The sequence below is a fragment of the Anopheles moucheti genome, chromosome 3 (genome assembly GCF_943734755.1).
Source record: "Anopheles moucheti chromosome 3, idAnoMoucSN_F20_07, whole genome shotgun sequence".
Lineage (NCBI taxonomy): Eukaryota > Metazoa > Arthropoda > Insecta > Diptera > Culicidae > Anopheles > Anopheles moucheti.
Genome location: NC_069141.1, coordinates 33,842,300 through 33,867,201, shown reverse-complemented (window position 1 = coordinate 33,867,201; position 24,902 = coordinate 33,842,300). Strand labels below are relative to the sequence as shown.

The following is a 24,902-nucleotide window of genomic DNA, read 5'->3' as shown; positions in this document are numbered from 1 at the left end:
CGCGATATGCCCCTCTAGGTGGGTACCTTTTGGAAGGTTCCCTCCCCGTTAACAAAAAAAAAAAAAAAAAAAAAAAAAAAAAAAAAAAAAAAAAAAAAAAAAAAAAAAAAAAAAAAAAGATAAATAATTTGTACGTAAATTATTAATCAGTACTATCCCTTTCTTATTTATCTAGAAACTTTTCTTTCGCGTAGCTGTCTTCTGTTAATTTTCATTATTCATTTACTTTTTTGACTAACTTTTTTTTATAAAACACGGATTTAAAGGATCCAAAAAAACTGGCGAAAATTTAAAAACATTTGTTGGTAAAGTAGATTTAGTGAATAATTTTCAGTTAAACGAAGCTGGGTGTATATAGCTCTAGTACTTAAATACACCTGTGAGACATGGACATGGATTGCATTTGATTAGGGAAAAACGGTTACACTGAATTGACATGCATCGTAAAATTCAGCACAATTACAATCAACTAATTTTACTGGTATGCAGACTTCAAACCCGACCCTACAAGTATCGATCATCATGAAGCACGTTATAGTTGAAAGTTGATCATTGTTCCGAGAATGAACTTTCGAGCACTAAATGATATTGAATAATGAACTGATGTATGACGCTGTAATTCTTTGAGATAACGGAATCCTTTAATGCATCACGTGGCAATATTTTTAAATTTTTGAACATTAATTTGGATATGTGTCAGTAGATTTTAAAATTTTTGCTGCATTTGCTTACACGCAAGAGGATTCTGAGACTATTTAGAGCTCTTCCAGCTCAATACTTGTTTTACAAGTCGACGATGCTTGCTATGTGACTACTACTACAAACCGGAATTCTAAATCAGCATCTGAGTGGATATCAGTATCAATGAGTTGGTATCAGAAGATACCAAGAGACTCGACCTTTAAACAATCAACAAGTAGGAATTAGGATATTAGTAGGAATTTGTATAAAAATCCCTTAAATAAGTTAATTTTTGATACATAGACTATGAAGTGGGAATCTTAGTATAATCTTATTGTATGTTACGTAACAAAAAGTGAAACCCTCTCTCCCCCCTATCAGCGTTACGTAATAATTGAATGAGCCCTTATCTCATGTTTTGCAACCAGTTTCCAAATTTAAAGCTCCAATTTGCACTCGCAACTCATGTGTGCTAGAATGCGTTTGGAAATTGCTCGACCCACTTGCAACTTCGATGTTTATCTGTTGTGACTAATAACATTGTAGGGCAATGTAGCGCTTTCACGGAAGCGCTATCGGAACATGTTTTAGCTAAATCTAAGCTCGTACCAACGCCATTGGTATGTAATTTATATCGAGAGCCGTCCGTGTACTTTAGCCTTCACCCGGGAGGAAGTACGAGCGCAGCGTTATAAAACAAAACGCATGTACGGTGTATCCGTTTACATCGTCACCGGCAGTGCAGTGAGTAATCGGAACTCAACGATCTGCACCGTGTGATGGAAATAAATATTGAAGCACCGACACACACATCTGCCCATGCCGTTTCGCAGCGGCCTCTGGCGGGTATCGCGTTCTCAACACGTTCTTTCATTCAACCCTTGTTTTTTTTTTTGCCCAACGACACATCCCGGTGTGAAACTATCCCTTTTGTAAACTAACCTACCTCAGCGCTCAACCGGGTGCACTTGTACCGATGGTTGAAGTTGAACCGCACCCATTCCCTTTTGGCCCCTATCTGGCTTCGTCCTCTTTTTGCACGGCAGGCCAAAACTTCTTTCCACATGATATCGAATAAATAATGTACGGCTATTTATCAGCCACCGGGCAAACCGGGCCCGGCAACACGGCACTCGGTAGAATTATTGCAGCTCAGGTCAACATTACCACCTCGTTCGTTTTCCGTTTTCTAAACACCGGACAAGCTGGATGCAGGGCAAACCAAACCAGGGAAGTAAAAGAATAAAGAAAAAAGCACCCAGTGCAAAAAAGCAACAGCGAAACAGGAAAGCTACAGCTGCACCGGATAAGAATGAACGCTGGGAAAATTCAGCGTACCGGAACAGAAACAGTTGTTTTGTTCGTTGACCGGGACCGCGGCCGGGCGCGGGATTTTTGCTGTCGGATATGGGGTGGACGTGATTTAATGACACTCACGGATGGTTCGTGTTTGCATTCATTACGCGCCTGCTTTGGTAATCGTCCTCGTCTCGAATGGTCACAATACGGGGATGCTCCAGTTGTCGACTTATGGGCGTCTTTCGGTACGGTTAAAAAGCGGGCAGTAGAATTGCTTACGGAACTGCTTTGTTTTGTTTTTCTTGCACAAGAATTTGTGAGCTGATTTATACCGATACCGGTGACCTAGATGATTTTTCTCGTTTGATCGTCTCAGTCTCAAACATTTCACACACCACGAAAATATACCGCTGTTGACCGTTTGTGTCAAGGCCCATTGGATACACCTTCTCGAACTCGAGTTTATTTGCAGATTTATTATTAGTAATATTTATATTAGCACAATACTACGTAAGGTTCAAGTGTTTTAATCCAATCCTGTGAGGTTGTAAAGAATGTGAGTGCAAGTAAGCAAAAGTTTATGCATTTATTCGTTATTGGGTGCTTTCAAGAAGAATGAATGAGACGAATGAGTTATAATTAAAATAAAGCCAAATAAGTAAATTAATAAGTCTTGCACAACAATTCTAACAGGTCGGCTGATAACTGTTTGGCCTAACACATTTATTTAGGCTAGAAGATTTATATCCATATCATCGTTTGTACCAACCTTCAAACGAGTTTTGTCCAAATTTGACAGCACCATAACCTAAAGAGTTAGAGCATTTTGTGTGACGCAACTTTTGTGTTTTGAGTAATCATGGAAAAGAAGGAATTTCGCGTGATGATAAAGTATTGGTTTTTGAAGGGTAAAAATACAGTTGAAGCCAAAAATTAGCTTGATGAAGATTTTTTGGACACTGCTCCACTAAAATCAACCATCAAATATTGGTATGCTAAATGTAAATGTGGTAAAATGAGCCTTGAGGACGATGAACACAGTGGACGCCCAAAAGAGGTGGTTACTGACGAAAACATTAAAAAATCCACAAAATTATTAAAAGCAACCGTAATGTGATAGCTGACACCCTAAAGATGTCTAAGGATCGTGTTGGACATATCGTTCACGAGTATTTGGATACGAGATAGCCCTGCCCTGCCGCGCGTCACATTTGACCAGAAACAACAATGATTTGATGATTCGAAGCTGTGTTTGGAGCTGTTTGAGCGAAATAAATCAAAGTTTTTGCATCGATATGTTATCATGGATGAGACTTGGCTCCACCATTATACTCCAAAGTGCACTGTGACTAGACACGATGAACCTGCTCCAAATCGGGGAAAACGCAACAATCAGATGGCAAGGTTATGGCGTCAGTTTATTGGGATTCGCAAGGAATGATCCTTACCGATTATCTTGAGAAAGGAAAAACCATTAATTGCGACTTCTATATCAAGTTATTGAAACCGCATTTTAAGAAAAAAAGAGGTTTTATTTCATCAAAACAACGCACCGCGCCACAAAGCAGCGAAAACAATGGCAAAATTTCATGAATTAGGCAACGAATTGCTTCCCCACCCAGTGACTATCCCCATTTGGCCCCAGTGACTATTTCCTTTTTTCAGATCTCAAAAGGATGTACTCTGAAAAGAAATTTTCCTCGGATGAAGAGGTGATCGCCGGAACAAAGGACTTTTTTGAGGCAAATGACAAATGCTACTACAAAAATAGTAACCAAAAGTTGAAAACCAGCTATAATCTGTGTAACACCCTAGAAGGGATGTATGTTGAAGAAAAAAAAATAATTTTGCAAAATAAAACAAGTTTTACTGTCTTAGACCAAACAATTATCAGCCCACCTGTTACATTGGCTCCCAGTTATGAATTGATAAATATAAATTGGAAAGTAAAATATTTGGCTGAATTTTCAAATTGCTTATATCTTTATTAAGCTACCCTTTGAATTGTGTGAAGAAAATGATTATTTGCAAGCCAAAGATCAGAAGCAATCTCGTTCCATCGAATACGCACTTAACTAACAAAGAGGTGGTGGTGGACTGTAAAGCTCTATAAGGAAGGGAGGTGGTTGGAAAAGCAGAGAAAGCATTTCATAACAGCATTTTATGAGACATTCCAAGCCGGTCGTTTCGTTGTCGATGGCTTTTGCGTGTTACATGTAATCCTTGCCAACCGCGTAAACGAACCGAACGAACCGACGACGGTTCCCTAACGACGGTTCCGGTTCATTATTCGTCTCGTGCGTGGAATTTGCTACCGCACAGCACCCCAAGCTAATCCTGCCTTCAGCACTGAACTGAGCGCCGCAACAAGCCTGGCGGATGCTTTATGAACGCTACCGCTGAAGGGCTTGCGCCCAGCGTAACGGCATGGTACAGTACGGAATAAAGAAACCCAGTACCAGTGCCCGAATTGCCCGTGGTTCCTCCCCATACGATACCCGGGGGACCTGTTGGGAGGGAGCGAGAGACTGTATCGTAAATTTGACACCTTCTTGCCAGCGTAGCAAAACAGCCGACCGAAACCGGGGACCACTTGTCTCATGCTTTATGAACGCAGACGAGTGTTGCATGCAAATGTTGCTGTTGCTCCCACCGCAAACTTTACCACTATGCGTCCTGCGAGTATTTGTGCGTAGGAGAGGGGGTTGTAGTGAAATTGTTTTCTTCGCACAGTATGCCTGGGCTTTCGTTCTGTTGTTCTTTGTGTGCTGTCACTGTCACCACCCTATCGAAGTAACCAGAGCAATGCTTGCGGTCGAACACAACAATAGGCCTACTAAAATCCTACAACATGTTGAAAACTCTAATGCACAATTTGGGAAATGGAGAAAAACAAACCACCCCAAAATGACTTTCTAACCCCACGCAAGGCTCTAAACACTTAGCCGAGTTTTGTTTCCAAGCAACACGCTTAAGTTCGAGGTTTTAGCGCCGCGTCGAAAAAGCTCTGACACATAACACACAACTCTGGTCGCAGTTGGCATGGGAAGGAAGTAAAAAAAAATGTTACCAAAAAAAAAATAACACCATCTTTCAAAGAAGCAGCAGCGCCACAGTATTCTAAGTGGCACCAGGATAAAAAAAGACGCAAATAAGACGAAGAGAAGCCAGCAATACGAGTAAGCATACATTAGCTTTAATTTATCTCAGATAAAACATTCCATTCCGCAATGCCACCCAGTGCCAATTGAGGAGTTTCTTCTTGTGAATAAGAGACTTCTCCGTCTCAGTCTCATTCGGAGAATGGAGAAAGCAGATAACCCGGTTTGTCTCTGTTGCAAAAGGAATGAAACCGAGTCAAGCGCGCAGAGGCTGAAATAATTTCTTAGGAAAACTTTTAATCGTTTCCTTGCCTTTGAAACGAGGGGAAAACCACGTCTCCCGAGACAATGCGCTTCTGGTGTTTTGTTGAGCTTAAAATGCCGCTCAAAAGGCCACCACTGGAAGGTTCATTAAAGAAAGCTTTAAAATGGAACTGTGCTGCAGGTAAGGCTTAGAGGTCTTCCACTAGCTTCACCGATCGCTTAACATTAATAAATTCGAAAAATTTCGTAAATCGCAAATAGCTTTCAATTTTCCTCCTTTGATAAAGCTGTTAAATGATATGGTCGCCCGTAATGAGCATGTGTGACTTGTACAAACCTCAACTTTTATCAAGCGAAAACAGACAAAATGGTTGATTGTTGGACAAATTGTCCACGAACTGAAGCTTAATGTGGCGATAATGGTGACTTTCTTCCTTTATGTTCATTGTTCCAAAAACCATGTTGAAAAACTTCCTTTCTTTCTTACCACAAAGGAAACTTCTGTTACACATGAACACAGGCGCATTATATCACAAAACTTTTCATTTTACAAACCACTAGCAGTGTAGGAGCTGTAGAGCTACAGAAAAAAAAGCTCCAGCCCCAAAAAGAATGGCAAGCAACGACAGGCTCCAATGTTTTACAAATTCCAGGAACGACATGGCGGCACAAATGTACTTGAGTAGTAAATTTGTTCGCTGTATTTCACGCACCGCTGGGCAGAGGGATTAAGAAGTGATGCGTGCAACGGGCTGGCAAAATACGATCTTGTTTTGAAGTATTTTTATCCCTAGTCTCGAAACCCGGAATGAAAGTGTATTGAAATGAATGAAGTTTCCGTTCAAGCTCGAACCATGTCTTATAAAACAGAATGGAAAAATTAGGCGTCCATCATTTGAACAGCACCTAAGTGTTTTATTAGTTGATTGTACAAAAAACTCATCAACTACTCAAGCCCGTCTAGCAACGCCCAAAAATAATAATAATAATAGTCGTCCAGATGTACTTCCGTTTCGTTTTATTACAGGTCCATCTTTACAGCTCTCTTCGCACTGCTTTGATACTTCCAATCACAGTTTTTCATTTGTGATTTCTTCCTTAAAATTTATTATTTTCATCGCCCGCATTGGTGAAATTATCTTCGCAGACATGGTTTGTAATTTTCCCGACCGATACCGTCTCCAGTCCATTCCGCGTGCTGCCTGTTCTACTCACAATTTTGTGATGGCATAATTTACAGCGTACAAAATATTCGTCAAGTGTTTCATATTTCACTCTGGTCGCATTTCGCTTCACATCTACCAAAGACAAGCTTCCTTACAATGCTCATGCCCGGGTACGGCAAACCGAAAACCCGGTACGAGTTGAGTTCTCAAATTGCATTTCAAGCTTTTGTTCCATTTCTTTTGGCAGAATTGTGTTTTTCCACTTTTAGACAACACTCTGGATGGAAATGTTAATGGCCAAGAGGGATATAGTAATGGCGTAGACACCGAGCATAATGGAAGCATTGTTGCTTACTGCTGGTAGAAAGTTATCTTGCATGTTATGATTAAAAAAGATTGCTCTTGGATTCCAAAATTTACTTCCAATGCTTGCGCGAGCAATGGATGCAGGTGCACAGTATTTCAGAACCATTTCAGTGCTAAACATTCATATAACTTTCGATTGCAAGGGCGAATAGAAAGCAAGCAACGATGGGAAAAATCAATTAAGATTTATATCCAAAAACATTGAAAAACACTTTTGCTGCACATTATTCTGTAACTCAAACGGATTTTTCTTAAACAAACAAAAAAAAGGCACTGGCATCATCCTTGCAATTTACTTCCTTGTGCGATGGGTTGATCATCGCAAAGAAGTTGAAAAAAAAGTTTTATAAAATCACGAAAATTGCTTTTGACCACATTTCCCAGCTGAATGGAAACTTTGCATACCCAACGATTACCTACACAAAACAAAGGCAAAGGATGTTACATTCCAGTTTTCTAGCATCGTCCAAAAATTATTGAAAAAAAACAGCATTTCAAATATTCAGTAAAAAAGGGGACTTTTCTGGCTAACTGAATCCATAACTAAGATTTATTGCTGTAAAAAAAATCCACTGCGCCAGAAAGGAAAACTTTACTTACATCGTGTTTGCCACAGATCAATCTTGATTATACAATTGCTGTTTTTTTTTGTCAAAAGCATTAAATGAGCCATTTTCTTGCTACAATGTACAGCAGCATATAACTGACTGCAAACAGCGCTGCCAAACGCTATTTTTTTGCAGACCAATAAATAGTGGCCAATCTTTTGCAGTTGGCTCGTTGTTCTGATTTGTGCGTAGTGCTTCAGTTTGGCCCTTACATGGTTGCCATATAAAAAGGAATGCAAGAGCCATACACAACTGGCATTGTTGTTTCGTAGACCATGAAAAGGAACAGGCGTGTGCCCCTTTAACAATAAAACGAGCATTGAATTCGTTTGGAAATTCATTCATTAGTGTGTACTGTGCAGTTTGTGGTTGGAAAACAAAAGGATCAAGTGAAGGCTTTTTGTAGAGCTTTTCCATCATCGTGAAGACTGTGAGCGGTTGTGGGCAATCGTATTTCAAATCAAGAAACACAGAAATATTTTCTTTTTTTGTGGTTAGTGGAAAGACTTTAAGCGGTTTTCGTATAAAAAGTTTCAAGAATACTACAAAACAAAGCTTTCCTTCCCTCAACATTTACCTTCTATTTGTCTCGAACAGAGCGGGTTAAATTGCTAGGCAGCTCGATGAAGGGTTTTTTTTATGGCTATCTTTCACTTGGCCCAACTTAACATATCCGAATAATTAATTGTACCGCAAAGCGTACACCGTGTACCGGAAGTTCCGCTCCAGAGGATATTTTATGAGAACAACATAACATCGACGCTAGAAACTGCGCGTTGATGGTTAACTTTTACTGGCACTAAAAAGTGCAATTTGGGTTATACACTTCTGACAGGCATGAAAAAACCATAGTCGGAAAATTGCGCCAAAAAAAAGCGCTGCGGCTCAATAGCCATCGGGTGGAAAAGTGGTGAATTCATCCGATTTCAACTGTGTTTTCATTTCGAAAGTTTGTTGCACTGCCCTGGCAGAATTTTGTTTTTGCCTTTATGGCCACTTGCGCAAACTGGATAAACTTTTTTTATATATATGGTTTTCCCGTTTTTTTTCCTCCTTCAATCCTTCCTTCTACCCCATTTGTAAACACGCGGTAGCTCGCAGCGGTGTAATGGAGTATAAGGAGTGCTTTATACCTTGGGATGGGATAACATTGTTGAGCTCCCTGCCATAACAGGAAAAACTAATTGGTGAAAACGTTTAAACTGGACTACAAAAGAGTGTTTTAATACTTTTTTTAACGCAATAATGTTTAAGCTGCTATGAATTCATTGCGTAACATGCATTGAATATCTACCTAGATAAGAACGGTTTGAAACTCAAATAAATTACCCAATTCGTAAAAATGAGTATGATGTAACTTCTTATCAAACGAAACGAACTATAGACAAACAAAATTTTCATTTTAATGAAGCTTTTCCTAATAAATAATTATGACCCGTTTTACGACTACTGACCTGATTATCGTAACCAGGTGCGGACATTATCATTACTGCCTTAAACTTATCTCCACTATGCCAGAAGATCTCTATTGCTTCCTTGCATTCGCTTAACATACTTTTCACTTTGTGACATTTTTTGTGTGATTTTTTTGGGACCAGTAAAAATCACTCAAACTGATTAACCCAATCTCGATGTTCGAATCTTCTACAGTTGCCCCACCGCGTATCAAGCAGCGTTGAGGCTGCCATACATTTTAATTAGTTCAGCAATCTGCCTAATTAACTGATAAAATTAATAATTTCCCACTGAAATAGCTACTAACCCATAGAAGCGAAGGGTCGAAACAGAATGAAATTATTGTGCCAAAAGGGTTTAAAGACCTTTTTTGGATTGAAATTAACACAGGAATATAAATCAACTCCATGGCATGCTACGCATAGCCATCACTCGTTTACATGCCGCCATCATTAATTAAATAAATTATTATATGAATTTTCAATCTTCATTTCAATATAAACAAAACCATTTTAACTCAATATTATGCGTTTGTTTGGTTTCAAAAGCTTGCTAATAGCTTCGATTTAATGGAGACGCCCAGCTCCTTGTACATGATGGAGACGCCTGGTTGATTGTTTGCGCATGTATGTGAACTGTTAAATGAAAAACTTCAGTTAGATTTGTTTCATTTCTACCCAGTACATAATAAAAATAGATGACATTAAATACCGATGTTTATTATAAAGGTTGAAATTTACAGAACGAAGTGTCTTTAAAGGAAAAAATCATATTAATTTAGCTATTCAAAGGCACGGTCAAAATAGTGTAAACTCTACGCTTCGTCGTTCAAGAACAATGAAGCCCACTCCTCTAAAAGAGTAGTTATGTTAGAAAAACTGCTTTTAAATGTTCTTCAACGACAAGGGTTGTTGAGGTTCGTAGCAAAAAGAGAAACACAGAGCTCTACACTCTCATTCAGGATGTGATTGTAGTATGCTCCACTAGCAGCAGACCTTTCAACAGCATGATGCAAACCCTTTTCGACACTTTTCCGAAACATGATCCCACGGATGAAATGAAAACGAGAAAGGCCCATTTATCGATTTGCACACAACGCGCAGTTTTTTCTCGTATTCTTTACTGCCAGAAAGCGCTTGAGAACGTATTTTGAGTTTTCATATGAAACACCAGTGAACGATGCAAGGCGACCCGTCATGTTAGAGATTGCTGGATATCTTGCTCGATTTCGCCATTTTTTATGGTGCTTTAAAACAATATCAGCATCGAGCCGACCTAGAACAGCCGCAGACCTTCTCGCAGTTGGTGCCACATTTTTGCTCAACTCAACCTGCACGAGGCAACAAAAAATTGCAAAAATTTCATCAACACCGGTTGGAACCGCTAAGCCAACCGCTAATCCCATTGCGAAACGTGTTACCCGGTATTGCGCTACGGTCTGTTTGAAATGCCATTCGTCACCGGGTCGAAAATATGGACACTCGGTATGATGGACTTATCAAATACCGACCAACGGCGCTCAACGCAGTCGAGCGGAAATGTACCGCGAAAACATGAACATATTTCGTTCGACGTGCTTACACAGCTTGTACGACCTGGTTTCACGTTTTTTTCTGCTTTTTGCTGATTGCAACTCGGGCGGAGTACTAAATTTGACGCTTTTCGGCATAACTCAATTTTCGGACGCGCTATTAATATTAACGACAGTCCGCCGAAGGTGCGTCTTGGCATTCGGCTGAGGCGAAAAATGCGACCGTACGTTTAACCACCGATCAGTTTACCCCCGACCGACTCATTACTTATGGTTGTTGAGCTTTCGCTTCTTTCGTCTTTGTTTCGCATCGAAAATGTAGAACAGAAATGGCAACACGACCGTACTCCGTGGTACTTAGCGTGGTGGGTCGGGTGTGAAGGCGGACGCTAAGGATGCCTGAACAAAGTAGGCGAAGAAAAGTACTGTCCTAAAAGCTTTCGATTACGTGAGAAGTCCTTGTTGTGCTTACTTGTTGTGTGGGAAAATTTCATTTTGTTATTCCATGGAATTATCGCTTGCTTCTTTTCCGTTCGGCCTACAGAACATCGGTCCGACCGACCGAATCGAGCAAATGTTTCGTCTCGCTTAGAATAACATTGTGAAAATAAATAACAATATTGCTTCAAGCTCGGAATCCATTGTATGGTGAGGGACTATTCACCACACCTAAGCACAATGCTCGGGCCACACCAGTGTGAAACTGCCATTTGCTTGCAATTTTTCCTTGAAACATAAAACATGAACAGATCGATGATTTGTTAGCACATTTCAAAGAATGTACTCACACCTTACCAATGATTCCGTAATTCGGTTCTGCTGAGAATCATTTCGGCTACTGCATATTGTATGAATTGATAACACGGCGTATGCCGTCATCATTAATTAAATAAATTATTATATGAATTTCCAATCCTCATTTCAATATAAACAAAAATCATGCGTTTTTTTTTATTTTGGTTTCAAAAGCTTGCTAATAGCTTCGATTTAATGGAGCCGCCCAGCTCCTTGTACTTGATGGAGACGCCTGGTGGATTGTTTGCGCATGATGGAGACGCCTGGTTGCTTTCAAAAGCGGAGATACGAATAATTCCCATTATGTGCGCTTTCAAGGCGGAAAATTTGGTTCTCTTGCTAACAGTGAACAAAAAACACACCCGAGGTTGGGGATCAATCACGACAGTAAAAATGAAGAAAATTTGATCAGACTCAACCGCCCTAACTCACATTCGCAGCGTATGGCGGTCCCATCCAACCATGTTTGGGGAGTGGTTTTGCTTTGTCGCAAAGACACACACACACACACCTACCACCAACAGCAAATTGATGACAAGATTTGATGGCGAAAGTCTTCAAGATCATCATTAATGCACAAACAACTTTGTAACAGCGCTTCTGAATATCCGCTTAGCTGTTATTATTAATTCAAGACACATTTTACGTTCCACGATTTCCGTCTTTTCATTATGCGCTGCTAGTCACATGCATGGCTTGCGAAAGATTCGATCAAACAGAAGGCAGAATTTCGTGAAAAAGAATCAGTGCAAAAAAAATGAGAGTCTTTAATGAAATTGATTTCGTAAAGTATTTCAACCTCCGCGGCGCATACAACACACATCAAAGCTTCAAAGGATGTTTTTAATTTTAACAGAAGCACTCGCATAAGCTTTTCGTAGCCCATTGCAACAACTTTTAAGCAGTCCAACGTAAGTAAAACAATATTTCCCTTATTTATTCCCCTTGCTCATTAGAAAAAAACGCATTAAACAGCTAAAACATTTCGCATACTCATCCCACAGCCACACACATACGCCTTTCGCAAACTTTCGCACCGTTTGTGAGAAAGCATTCGAGAGAGGGCACACACATTTTTCAAGCAGCTTATAACTTTATCGTCTCGAACTGTGCTGGCCGCGTGATGCTTGACGATTTCACCGTTTTTTATGCTGCTATATTTTCGCACTCCATCATCGTATGCCGCAGTGCCAGACACGAAGGCACAGGCATTTCAATAAATATTTATGAATCTTTCGAGCTGAGGTTAACCTGCAAAGCCATGAGCCGGAAAAAGATCCCAACGGACTGGCCTGCCGGTTGGGGATGTGGTTTTAACGCTTTCGCGAACCACCACCACCACCACCACCACTAGCAGGTGAAAAATAATACCGTGCATAAACCGCCCGTAGCATGGTCACAGCTTGTACGGTTTAATCGGGGAAAAAATGTGATACAACAACAAACATGTTTAACAGGCCAGGGGGAAGCTCACAATGCGGCCCTTCTTCTTCCTGAGGGCTGGTTCGATGTTATAAACATGAGCATAATTATTATAAAAAAACAAAGAACAAGAAAGATAGCTGCTGTTTTCATCAACAGTGAATATTCATGATATGCATTATTGATACAATCAATTAAAGTCATCAACTGCACTTTGATCCTTTGCTATACGTCAAATATTTCACTTTTGTTGCCATGCTGACTGCAACAAAGGGGTTTAATGGATTCATATTTTTGAAATGGGTGTTTCAATAGAAAGTAGATAATGTTTCAAATAATTTAATTAGTATCGTTAATCTAATCTCTCTCGATAACACGGATGGTGGTAGTTACCATGTAGGTGCTTTATATGATTAAATTTATTTTTGCATTCAGACAATACATTGCTGGTGAAGCATGGATAGTAAAAAGCTCTAATTAATTCCACTACATACCTGCTATTGATGCTTCCTGCTTTGAATGCCTAGCTGTGAACGACGGTAAACTGTAAACTTCTTTTACAACAACATTTTTCAAAATGCAACCAGCTCAAAACCACAAAATCCTTTCCCACCAAGGCACGACCTCACGATGTATCGTTGTTCGCGCTCGCTTCGGTGTGTGGTTTTTGCGATTGGGATTCACATTCGATACACTGCTGACCGCAACACAAATTGTCAATTACCGTAGCAGAATGCTGTCCGTATACCGCGAACAAACCGAACAGCCGCGCTCAGCGTTGAATGCACAAGATAAAAACAAAACACTCGTTTATGCTATCACCTGGTACACGGCCCACTGGCACGGCTACAACGGAAACGAACGGAAACATACATGAACATCGGCGAATCGGCGAGTGAGGCCTGTGCTGGAGATGAACAATTTTGCGCCTCACAACAAGGCCCATGGTACAGTGAGTTGCACAAACACTGTTTCGTACACAAACATACACATCAACGCCCACGTGAAGAATCTACCTTTATCCTTCCGTAAGCCGATAGCCGATAGCTCCCCACCGACGACCACCCCAGGGTGCAGTTGAGGAAGATCCACCGGTACACTTGTTTATTTTTTATTTATTTTTCCTTCTTTTATGGCCATTCGATACAGCTACACGTATGCGCGTATAATCGGATACGGGATTTACTTCACCGCACTAGGGTGTCACATGCAACGCTATACGCTTAAGCCGCGTATCGCCCATCTGCTCAACAGGACCCATCAATATCCACTTTATCGATATGTGTGAAGGAGGGTGAGAAAAAAGGACAGAGGAAAGCACATGTGTACAGCCACTCACAAACACATTTTTCCTTCAGATTCGTGAGCGATGAGCCTGCCTAACATAAAATTCAGGCAAACGAACCCGAAGACATCCATCCGTGTGTGTGTGTGTGTCCCGTCACCATCTCGCCAACCAACCGGTCGTACCGAAACACTGCAGTAAAACTGAACTGCTCAGAAATTGCTTTCTAATCCCATTAAACTGGTCACAACATACACACACTCACACACTCCACATTCCAGTGGCATTGGTTTCCAACAAACCCGGACAGGAATGTTGATCTGCATACGTTTTATTCCACTGCGTTGCGTACATCAGCACCATCATCATCATCGTACACGGATGTGAAGAATTTCAAATCGCTTTTACGATCACACCACAACATTTGCGCACAGGAATGCTCCACTCGATTCCAAGCAATTAACGATTAGCACCACCACCCATGAACCAGGTATTTGTGTGTAAGTAATTTATGTTCCACTAGCCGGTGACTTGACCGGAAAGGAATTCCAACGGCAGGTGTGAAGCACACTCGTTGGTGAGGATTGACTTGAAGTTCACAACCACATCCTTGAAACATTTATTGCTCTTCGCTTCCCTCTACTCACTGTGTGGCACTTTCCAACTTTCTCACCTCATTTTATCTTATTGATGTTTTTTTTTCGCGTTATATTTTTTCTGCGATGATAAGGACCGACCCCTTGCCCAGGTATTGTTTGATCAAAATTCTCACTATTCACTTGACAACTACCCAGATGACGACAAGTAAAAAATGTATCGTTTCACTATGTGGTAACATGATACACTTAATGCTTCTCTTTAAAAAAAAACACTTAAAAAAATGTAAAACTACTCATACCATCAACCTAAAACACGTCTGTTAGTCAGCTCTCAAGCACCACTCGGGCAAGTAATCCGAATTCCAAGATGAATGTCGTTGCTCTACCGGTGACGATTGCAACGATCTTTCTTGTGGTACACCAACACTTTGCCCTCTGCTGCAGTGCGTTCTCAAACGAATTACGATAAAAGTTAGTTTCTGGTCATGTTCACACTTCACTGCACGCCGGAGTTAACGTTTCTATCAACTACTGTGAGCGCTAGTCACCGAGCTACTGAACTGCCGTACTCAGTTGCATTCCATTCGGCAACATTGAGTACACCGCGTTCCGGTGAGCGCTGAGTGACTTCCCCTTTGGGTTGAAATGAGTTACTACGCCTTTTTTGTTGCATAAAATGTCATCCCCAGTTTAGATGTTTCAGTGCTGCACTAACACAACCACTCTGCTGCTCGGTAAAGGGTGGATAAAAGCTGACAACATTTGTTTACGTTTCGTGGTTAGTATTTCGACCCTCTTGCCGTGTCCTGGTATGTTGTTATCAGTCAGAATGAGTTCAATGATTAAATAAGAGCAGACGCGTGAATTGAATCACTTGGCATTATGGTTTATCGTGCTTTTTCAACTATTTCAAGTAGTTGAAATTATTAAAAATAGTTGCTTACAAATAATTCAAAATGTAAAGTTTATTTTTGTGTAACTTTACACAACTAATAAGTATTGCATCGCTAGTGATAGCAAAAAATGGTGCTTCCTATTGGTATTGGCCATATTGCTGCTTCCAGCCATTTAAAGTTCTTTTCCCAACACGTGACGTGTAGTATAACAGATAAGCTGCCGCTATAATGACCTCCGGCTAACTTTTCCAATCTGCTTACCGATAGTTTCTACTGCAGCGACTTATCAAAAACTACCTACCAGCTTTTCCCTCCGCATCGCCATGGCCCTTTCCAGCGCATACATAATCACATAAAATTAGCGATAGTGTCATAAAAAAGTACAAACAGCATTATTAACTTGTATACACATCAACGCTCCACGGCGAAAGATACCATCAACGTCAACTGAGTCAACACATAGAGGCTATAGAGGGCCGAGGGACAACACCGAGGGACGCGAAGAAACGCCATCATCCAAACAGATTATGTTGTGCGCTGCTCATTGAGCGAAATTTTCCACCCTCAAACCAGCAGCGACTCGTTGGCATAATGCCTATCCAATAACTTTTTCATCCCACCACACTCGCCCGGCACTGCTCGCAACTTCGCCGTGAACTGCTGAAAACTTCATACAGCGCACCACCCGTAGCGTGAGTGAGCGTTGATCTGTGCGACCTCCGTCGGGTTTAAACCGCCGGTCCGCCTAGATCGCCTGCATCGCACCGGCTTCGACATTATCCATCACCCCGAATCCCAATCCACTCCCTACCGATCACAGCTGAATCATTCGCACGTGACTGACCCAGTATGGAAAGCTTCCAGCAGGGCAGAAATCCTGCCCCGATCCATTCATGTTCCGACTCGAGTTTTCATCCACCCTCCCCCACACACAAGTGTGGGCCAGCGTTTATCACCATGGAACGGTGCACAATAGTTTTGACGCTGTGAGAGAGAGAGAGAGAGAAATAGAGAGAGTGTGAACCGCAAGATATTCCCATCGGGAAGCTGAAGATAAACCGGACTGACGTTGGCCCTCTCGGTGCCGTCGTGGGGAAATTTTGCGAGCGAACGTTTGATGTCATAAGCCGCTTCTTATACATCGGTTTATGATCTAAACTTGGGCAGGCAGGCAGGGAAAATGCACACATCGCCTTCTTGAAATGATATTGCTTTATCAAGAATTTGATAGAATTTGAAGAATGCTTGAACGATCAATTTTTTCCAACGAAAAATGCAATTCGAAATCATGTATACAAACTATGTTGTTGAAAAGAAAACATATCAAACATTCCTGTAAAGCACTCTGAGAGAGTTTGCAGAAATTTGATAAGTTTTTTCAATTTTATTTATTTATTATTTCAGAATGACTGTATTTTCCGTTGCTGTCGTCATTGTTAATGACAGTTTTAAATGCTCAATTTGATACGCGAAGAGAGTGTTTTTTTTAAATGTTACAATAAAAAATCATCCATTCTATTAAAAAAATACTTTATACAACGCTCCACTTCATGTGCATTTATTTCATCGACCTCAATTCATGGCTTCTGCCATCGCTTCACATGGAAGCACGTCCATCGTTGCTTCAATTTTGTTGATTCTTTTACGGCTTTCACTGATCACGGAAGAAACCGTCGTCGTCGACTCTTTACACAGTGCCCAAGCGTGAAACGTACACCGAACAAAACAAAAACATGTAATCAGTAGATACAGCACACGAAACGACGTCGGCAATCATCGTCAGCAGGGCTTGGCCGTCGTTTCCGTTGCCCTTTTTCCCCGTGCCTCCATAACCATACCTTCAGGTCATAAAGTGGCACGACGTGCAGTGCATGAGCCGGCACTGCTCGGTGCCGCTCGCCAGCGAAGAAGATGTAACCCGATGGCCCATTTTGACTGTGCTTGACGTCTAAGCTACACACCGAGCGTGTGTTTGATGGCCTCCCGCTTGTCGATGGTGAAAACATTCAACACGCCTAAATGTGGTGGGAAAAGCCAAACCATGGGTTTGAATGTCAATTGATCGCGCCACCGAGGGAATACATCTCGCTATTCTTGCGGCGCTGGTAACTTGTTTCAAGCCACGAATCAAACGCTCAGCAGCTCATTTGAAAGCGAAGCTTCCTGCCAAACGTCACGGCCCTGCAGAGTGCAAGTGTATGAAGTACCAGAATTGATTTTCCTCTCATCGGGTCAAGAAGCTTACCGAGAAGAGCTTTGCATCTCGAAAACCGCACCAATCGCGCTTCCGATCACCGCTCGGCAGATGCATAAATGATTGCCGTCAAATAATTAAACCAACTGCTGGTACCCCGGAGAACTGGATGAAGGTGAATGATTGTATCCACTCGGGTTTTGATCAATTATTCAACCAACATCCGACGCCGACAGGCGAGTCTATTTGAACAGTGAATGCCGCATCGGTAGAGAGACAGCTGCAGTTGTAGCATAACGGCACAGTTAACACTAATCAAGCCATATTGATTCGTGATTAGATCAGGTAGATACGGTCGTAGTGATCGTAGTAAAAGATAACACAGAATAGAAAATCATCGATGCTTCATTGGCAAAACGAGAGAAGATTAATTATCTACTCAATTCCAATTGATCCATAACTTTTTTTTATAAACACATTTGAAATCAAAACTCACTATAAAACCCTATTTATAAATTTACGTTTTCCGCATGCATTAAAAAGCACGCAAAAGGAAATAAAATGTGCGTCATAAATTTTCTTCGCAATGCTATAAATTATGCGCTCACCGAACACATAAAATAACCGAATTGCACGAGTGTGCTTCACACAATATCTTTATATTATTGTTATTATTACGCGCTACTCAATTGCGATGGTGGAACGACGGGCGATGACAAATGTCTCACATTTTCAGCTCACTTATTAATCCCGCCAGGGCGGATGGTAACTGTTACCACAGCAACGTGCCGACGTTCCATGGGAAACTCGGCTGCGTAGGCTGCGATATTTTCCACTCACGCTTTGATGTAATTCTTTCATCCTTCTTTCTCTCATTCCACTCTGCCAATTGCCGTGTTTTTCATCAGTTCCGTTTGCATCGTTTCGCAAATATTGACACCCATGAAGAATTCTTACTGTACGAACGGTCCATACATTGCATGTATTGCAGTGTGGTCAAATATTTATGTTGCTGCTTGCTTGCATACAAACAACCAATTTTGGTGGTTGAACATTTCGTATATGTGTATCATACCGTTTGAACAACAGGATAGCACTTGATTGAAATATTAATTTCTCTAAGAAAACGTCAACAAAGAAGGCCCTGATATAATTCCTTTTGGTTGAAAACTTTAATCTGTAATTGGCAATCGTCTTTCTGGTAACAAGAAAAGTCCTTCTTCCCAGAAACCACCATGACACGGATGCAAATAACATTAATTACAGCATTAAAGATTATTTGAATAATGTTAATAATTTATCAACTTTTGTTTTTTTAGGTAAACACTTACGTTCGCTTTTGTCGCACATTCTCTCAAGTTCGAATTTATGTTCCGCCTCTGCGAGTACCTCCGCTACCAGGAAATGATTGTTTCCCACTTCAAAGACAAATTTTAAGCAGCCTGGCGGGCATAAAACCACTGCAACCAAAAACCCGTACTCGACGTCAATCATCAAATCTCGCTGAATCGCTTCAAAAAGCGCTTCGCAGATGATTTCAAACGATACAGAAAGCGTCCGCCCGCTCCGACGGAACGAAATCGGGGCATCGATTCGGCAGTGGAAACCGATCCGGTTCCGGTTGAGCAATCAGCAGAAAATATTGAATTATCATGGCAAACTGTTCAATGAGTGCCACATGGTAAATTGCGCCCACTCAGCAAGGGCACTTTTTCCATAAATGGTGCTCCGTTCGGATTGTTCTGCGGATGTGATTCCGTTTGATGGGAGTAACGTTTGCTTGAAGGACTCATTGAAAAGTAACTGGAAAGTGGTGCATTTTCCAATGTTTTGGTAGTGAAAACAATTACTGCAATTTAGTGATAAATAAAAAAAAAACATAAACAGTATAAAAACAGTATTAAAAAACATATTGTTTCGTGCGGAAGGTACTCAACTGCAAGCAATACCTCTATTACTTCCTGCTGCTCCTTTCCAAGCAGTTAATGCAGTTTAACACTTTCCACAGCTCGTGGTTCCTTCCGGTTCCAAGAACCCGTACAAAAAAAGCTACACAAAACCAAACCATGCTCACTTCCCAGCGGTAGATTGTTGGTTTATCTAATTTTGCTTGCCAGCACTTGCCACAACACGGCATTCCTTCCGTTTGCTGTTGCCGTTCATCAGACGTCAGCGGTGGGTGACGCAAAACTTCCAATGCGTTGCGGTCGACCCCGTTTCCCGAACGGGCTGGTTATTTCCTGGCCGACATTACGGCGCGACTGTGACAGAAAATTTCCATCTGCGCGGAAGAAAATCGTGTACAGCGCCCGTGGTACGGTTACGCGCCTGTGTGCCAGCATTAATTTCCGCGTAACGCGCGCTGGTTTTATTTTTATTCTTTGGGAGGGTTTTTTCTTCCCCTCCCCAAAGTTCCGGCACATAGATACAAACACTTGGTAACCCGGCGGCGGTGGCAGCGTTTATTGCCCTTCCGGGAGGGCGAACAACAAAAACCAGAAAAAGGCACATTTCGGGTGCCAGAAAAGCACATGGCGAAAGTTTTAGTGGCAGCTATTTCGGGGCTGTACACAAATTAGGGAGAGCGTTGTGATGGGAAATTAAATGCACAATGTTTTAATACACCACAAGTATGCTTCCGCATTTGCAACGTGAAAGTATAACAACTTGCTCAGATTTCTTTGTTGTCTGCGCTCGAACATTTCTTCATCCCACGCTAACCTCATGCGCCCAAGCAGCGCAGCAAACGCTACGGCCCAAAGTGAAGCATTAAAAACGCTACAATGGCATGGGACGAAAGGGCCGAAAATTGTAGCAAATAATCAGATTCCTTGAAATCAATTACCATTCATCCGTACGACCACATCCCGGAAGTGTATGGATCGCAGCGAACGTACAAAAGATCGTAACCAACTGTATATCTCATCTCTCACCGCTACGCCCAAATCACAGCAAAACACAGTTCGTGCGTTTCCGTCTTAATCGTGGCTTCGAACAGCAGATTTACTACCAACACATGCTGTCCATTGTGATTTTCGTGGCAAGAACAGCAAAATGCTAGCCCGAAAAGCAGGCGTTGCTTTGCTACTGGAAAGGGAAATGTGTCATTCTCGGGACAAGGTTGTGTTGTGAACAGACGAAAAGACGCAAAAGTAAGCGTGACGATGTTTTTGTGCTAAGACTAAAATTATCAACGCAAATCGGTGGCTTTTTAGAGGAGTTAAGCAGAAAAAATTATTGTAATTTTATTTTTCTTATGATATAGGTAATTTTATTTTTCTTATTTTATATTCTGTATGATATAGCTTTTATGTTTATGTGTAATTCCAAAGAATGAAGTTTCTGTAAAATGTTTCAAAAAGTAAATAAATTTATAAAATTTCTTTCGTATCAATATAAAACAAAATAGTGTGATCCGGTGGTGTATTGGTAGTGGCTCCTCGAAAAGAAAAGAAATTTAAGCTTAGAAACTAAAAGAATTCCCATGCAAAAACACTATCAACGAAGACCCAGCAAAACCATGCCTTCAAGTGAACCCATTACCGCCTAATGGGAATCAAAGGGATCACGAAACCGATTCAAACGCGACCAAAGTTTCCGTACAACGGTACCAGAGCCCGGAAGCGTTATTGCGACGCGGTACCGAGTCGTACCAATTACAGTTAAACATTTAAAAGAGCCGCAACTGCCATCCGACCGGTATACTAAGCAGGCCAATTAATTTTTCGCCTTCTTACCGCAGTAACCCCCCCAACGCTTGCTTGGTGGTTATTGCTACTTCCGTTGAAACTAGCAAAAGTTGCTGCATGGTTGTGGGTGGGCCTACACTGCTGTTTCCCGTTGCGGCTGTGGCGTAATTCAACTGTGATATTATCAACAGTTCCATTTCATTAGCTCTTCTTGTACGCTTGCCACAGTGGAATGTAAGCTTAGCCTATTTTTTTTTATGTAAAGTTGTTCATTAGATCCCAGCTCCAACCATATATTGATGGGAGTTGATAATTATGTCCTCCTTTTTTATCTTCGGTGCAAAGCCAATTAAAATACGTTCCAGATAGGTTGGCTTTAAGTGTTTGATCTTACAAATGTAAATTAAGTTTTGTGTTTGGTTTTGAGGTTAAGGTTACATTTGTGTCATTACCCTTGAGGCGGTGGGTATGTATTTGCCTAAAAGTTGTTAAAGCAATTTCAAACATATAATCCATATCAGTTGGATAATTCGACAAAAAATTGAACAAAATAAGGGTGGAAATCATCACACGATGATTAATTGGAACCAGATTGAATATCCATGATCTTTATACTTAATATCTTTGAATTAACAGCAGTTCAATGACAAATTAAACATAAAGCTGCTTTGTGACATACCATCAGTTCACTTCCATCCCCATAATTAATAAACCCTTCTGGACGTTTCCCATTTCAGTTCCCGTCCGGCATCGCATCTCAATCATTTTTTCACAATTGAACTTTTAAGAGTCATTTACTACTGTTCGAATAATCTACATCTGACGCATTAGGTGTGTATCATATTCTCGCAAGTTGAATGTCACATCATTTTTATGAAAATTTATAACCACTCGCCCGCTTGCTCATTTGTCTTTCATCTGTCAGGTGATATGTTCCTGCAAGCAGCTTCCGGGTGTTATTTAGAACTAAAGCGACATTTCAGTACCTTCTCTTACTTCCCATTCTTACTTACACAGTAAAAGCGTTACCATAAACAGCAGCCCTCTGTTGGTAGTTGTAGAAAAGGAAACTCTTCAAATTATCATTACCATGAAATATTTCACCAAACCGTTGATGGTGATTCAAACATTTGTTTATCTAAAGCACTGTGTACTAAAGCAGGTCATCTATCTACAACTTCAATAAATGTTAACTAACGATAATGAAATCTTCGTCTATCACCTGAATATTACCTCTTACGGCCAAAATGATCCTTCCCTGCGAGCTATGACCTCTTTTAACTATGTTTTTTATCATTTCGATTATAACATCTCGATATCTGCTTTTCGGGCCCGACTCATTAATGGCTCCTTGTAATCCTCTATGTTTAGTTTGTTTCCTCCTCCTCCTCGGACGCGTTATTAGATTTAAGAGTAGACTTTAAGATTCCTTTTGTTAAGCCTTATGGGCGGACAAATTATTTTCTGTAAAAATAATTAAATAAAAAAAAAAAAAATGTCGGGCCAATTTATGGCCCATTGAGGAACTATTTAAACAATATTGCTGGGTCATCGGTAGACGAGGTGATCTACATTTATACGAACATGTTATAGTGTCTTATCAACATATCCAACTGGTAGATACCATACCACACTAGAACTTTGAACCACACATTGAACTAAAATGAAAACAACGACTGAATTATTAATGAAGTTGATTGTTGCTGTGTTGCTACGATTCATGCCATGAAGAATCGTCCAACGATTGTATTTAGAAGCTATTCCAATAACAACTCCTTCACCGTTCAAGCAAACGAACGACCAATTTTCTAAAGCATCAATCGTATCGCTTAGCGTTTGATTAGTACGGCCCGTCAGCACGCACGTTCCACGCTTAAACGTCAGCTGGATTCAACATTTGCACGGTCAAACACAGATAGGGAGATACGCAACCCTGCCGGCCCAAGATGGATGGCAGCGTGTTGTTTTAACGTGCAAAATCCGAAACAACTTTCTCCCGAATCTGTGTTTTCCATTGCCAAGACGTAGTAACTCAGCGTTCAGGGGATAGAAACCGGCCTAACAAATGGTCCATCATGCACCCCATCAACGAACCGTTTGAGGCAAACCCCTAACGGCTATTGATGAACAAGCAAAAGTGATTTTCGCCAGTTCGATGGAAGATGAAAGCTTCTGCACGTAGAATATTAATGTGGGCAATTCGACGGGCTGGTATGAAACCCCGAAACTCCGTATGCTCACTAGTTGATCCTTTTTTGTTCATTTGCGTTTAATCTCTCGTTGAAATATTCATGTGTTTTGTGTTTGTTTTAAATTCGTTCTAAGAAACAAAATTTGCCCATAAAAAAACCGCTGAAGTAAACAACTTAATTGTAGAAAAGATTACCCGATTTTGATGATATTTTAAAATATTTGTAATTCTACAAAAACAACAATATTATTAAAACACATCCAGCAGCAATAATTCAATGACTTAAAGTAGATAAATACTAATAAAGCAAATCATTTAAATATATTTACAACTTAAACAATGTGGAAAACACTGTCACTTGCTCCAATCTTTACCACCAAAATCGTGTAGGAAAGGAAACAGTGCAGGAAACACTAATCAGAGTGCAAATACAAATTAATTTACATCTGTTCCAAAACCGAAAAGACGTGTGGCGCTGGCTGGTGATTAGTGTTTTGGATTGAGCAATTAATTTACACAAATGACTACTACACTGACAGTTTCGGTTCACAGCGCGAGTGTTCCGAATTTACATTTACTCACGATGTTTTCCATTTCAGCACACCAAACGGAGCCAAGTCGAACGTTACACGATTTTAAGTGGTTTCACACCGTCCTCGGTGTACGGAAGGAGATTCTTGGCGCTCAAGAAGATGGAAACGATCCACAGTCATGCCACAGTCATGTGAAGCTAATGCCGGAACAATTCTCCAGACACTGATTGTAGTACAGGTAGCAGCAAAATTGTAATTAAAACTACACATACCTTTGCTGTGCTTTTCGTTGCTGCCTCAGGGTGATAAGCTTCCAACTTCACCAATCTTTTCCACACGAACTCTTGCAGGAATGCTTTGTAGAGTTATAATGTTTGGTAACTTTTCTTTCTCTTAACGGATTCATTTCTTTGCGATAGTGTTATTGGTTGCTTGTTTGTAAGTTTTAGAGGGATGTCATCCTAATTTCCCAAGCGAAATAAGAATTAATTTGAACCGCTTCAATTACAAAGAAGTTTCGATCAGTTATTACACATCTGCAACTTGAGTCTAGCAAGCCATGAATCTGGCATGACAATCTTGAGAGAGATAATTTGAGGCAAGAAAATTCTAAGAGAGCAGCAGTATAAGCCGCTCCCTTCATAGCATGCCATGCCAAAATCAGCATTCCCAATGCATTGTATCATGACAATCAGTTTAAAACAATTTGTTATTAATTAATACAATGCATGTTTCAGTTATTATGGAAACCCGTATAGAGCTAAAAACAGGCATTTATTTCCCTTCAAGTTTTGGCTATAAAACAAATTGAACAACTAGACAATAAG

At 40.7% G+C, this 24,902-nt stretch overlaps 1 protein-coding gene across 1 annotated transcript in view; it reads right to left on the bottom strand.

The window, feature by feature from the left end:
• LOC128303284 (zwei Ig domain protein zig-8-like) overlaps window positions 1-14,134 on the bottom strand; it is a 43,298-nt gene extending 29,164 nt beyond the window's left edge. The window contains exon 1 of the mRNA XM_053040185.1: window positions 13,183-14,134. The gene's annotated coding sequence lies outside the window, so the exon portion shown is untranslated. The remainder of the gene's footprint in view (window positions 1-13,182) is intronic.
• Between the last annotated feature and the right edge of the window lie 10,768 nt (window positions 14,135-24,902).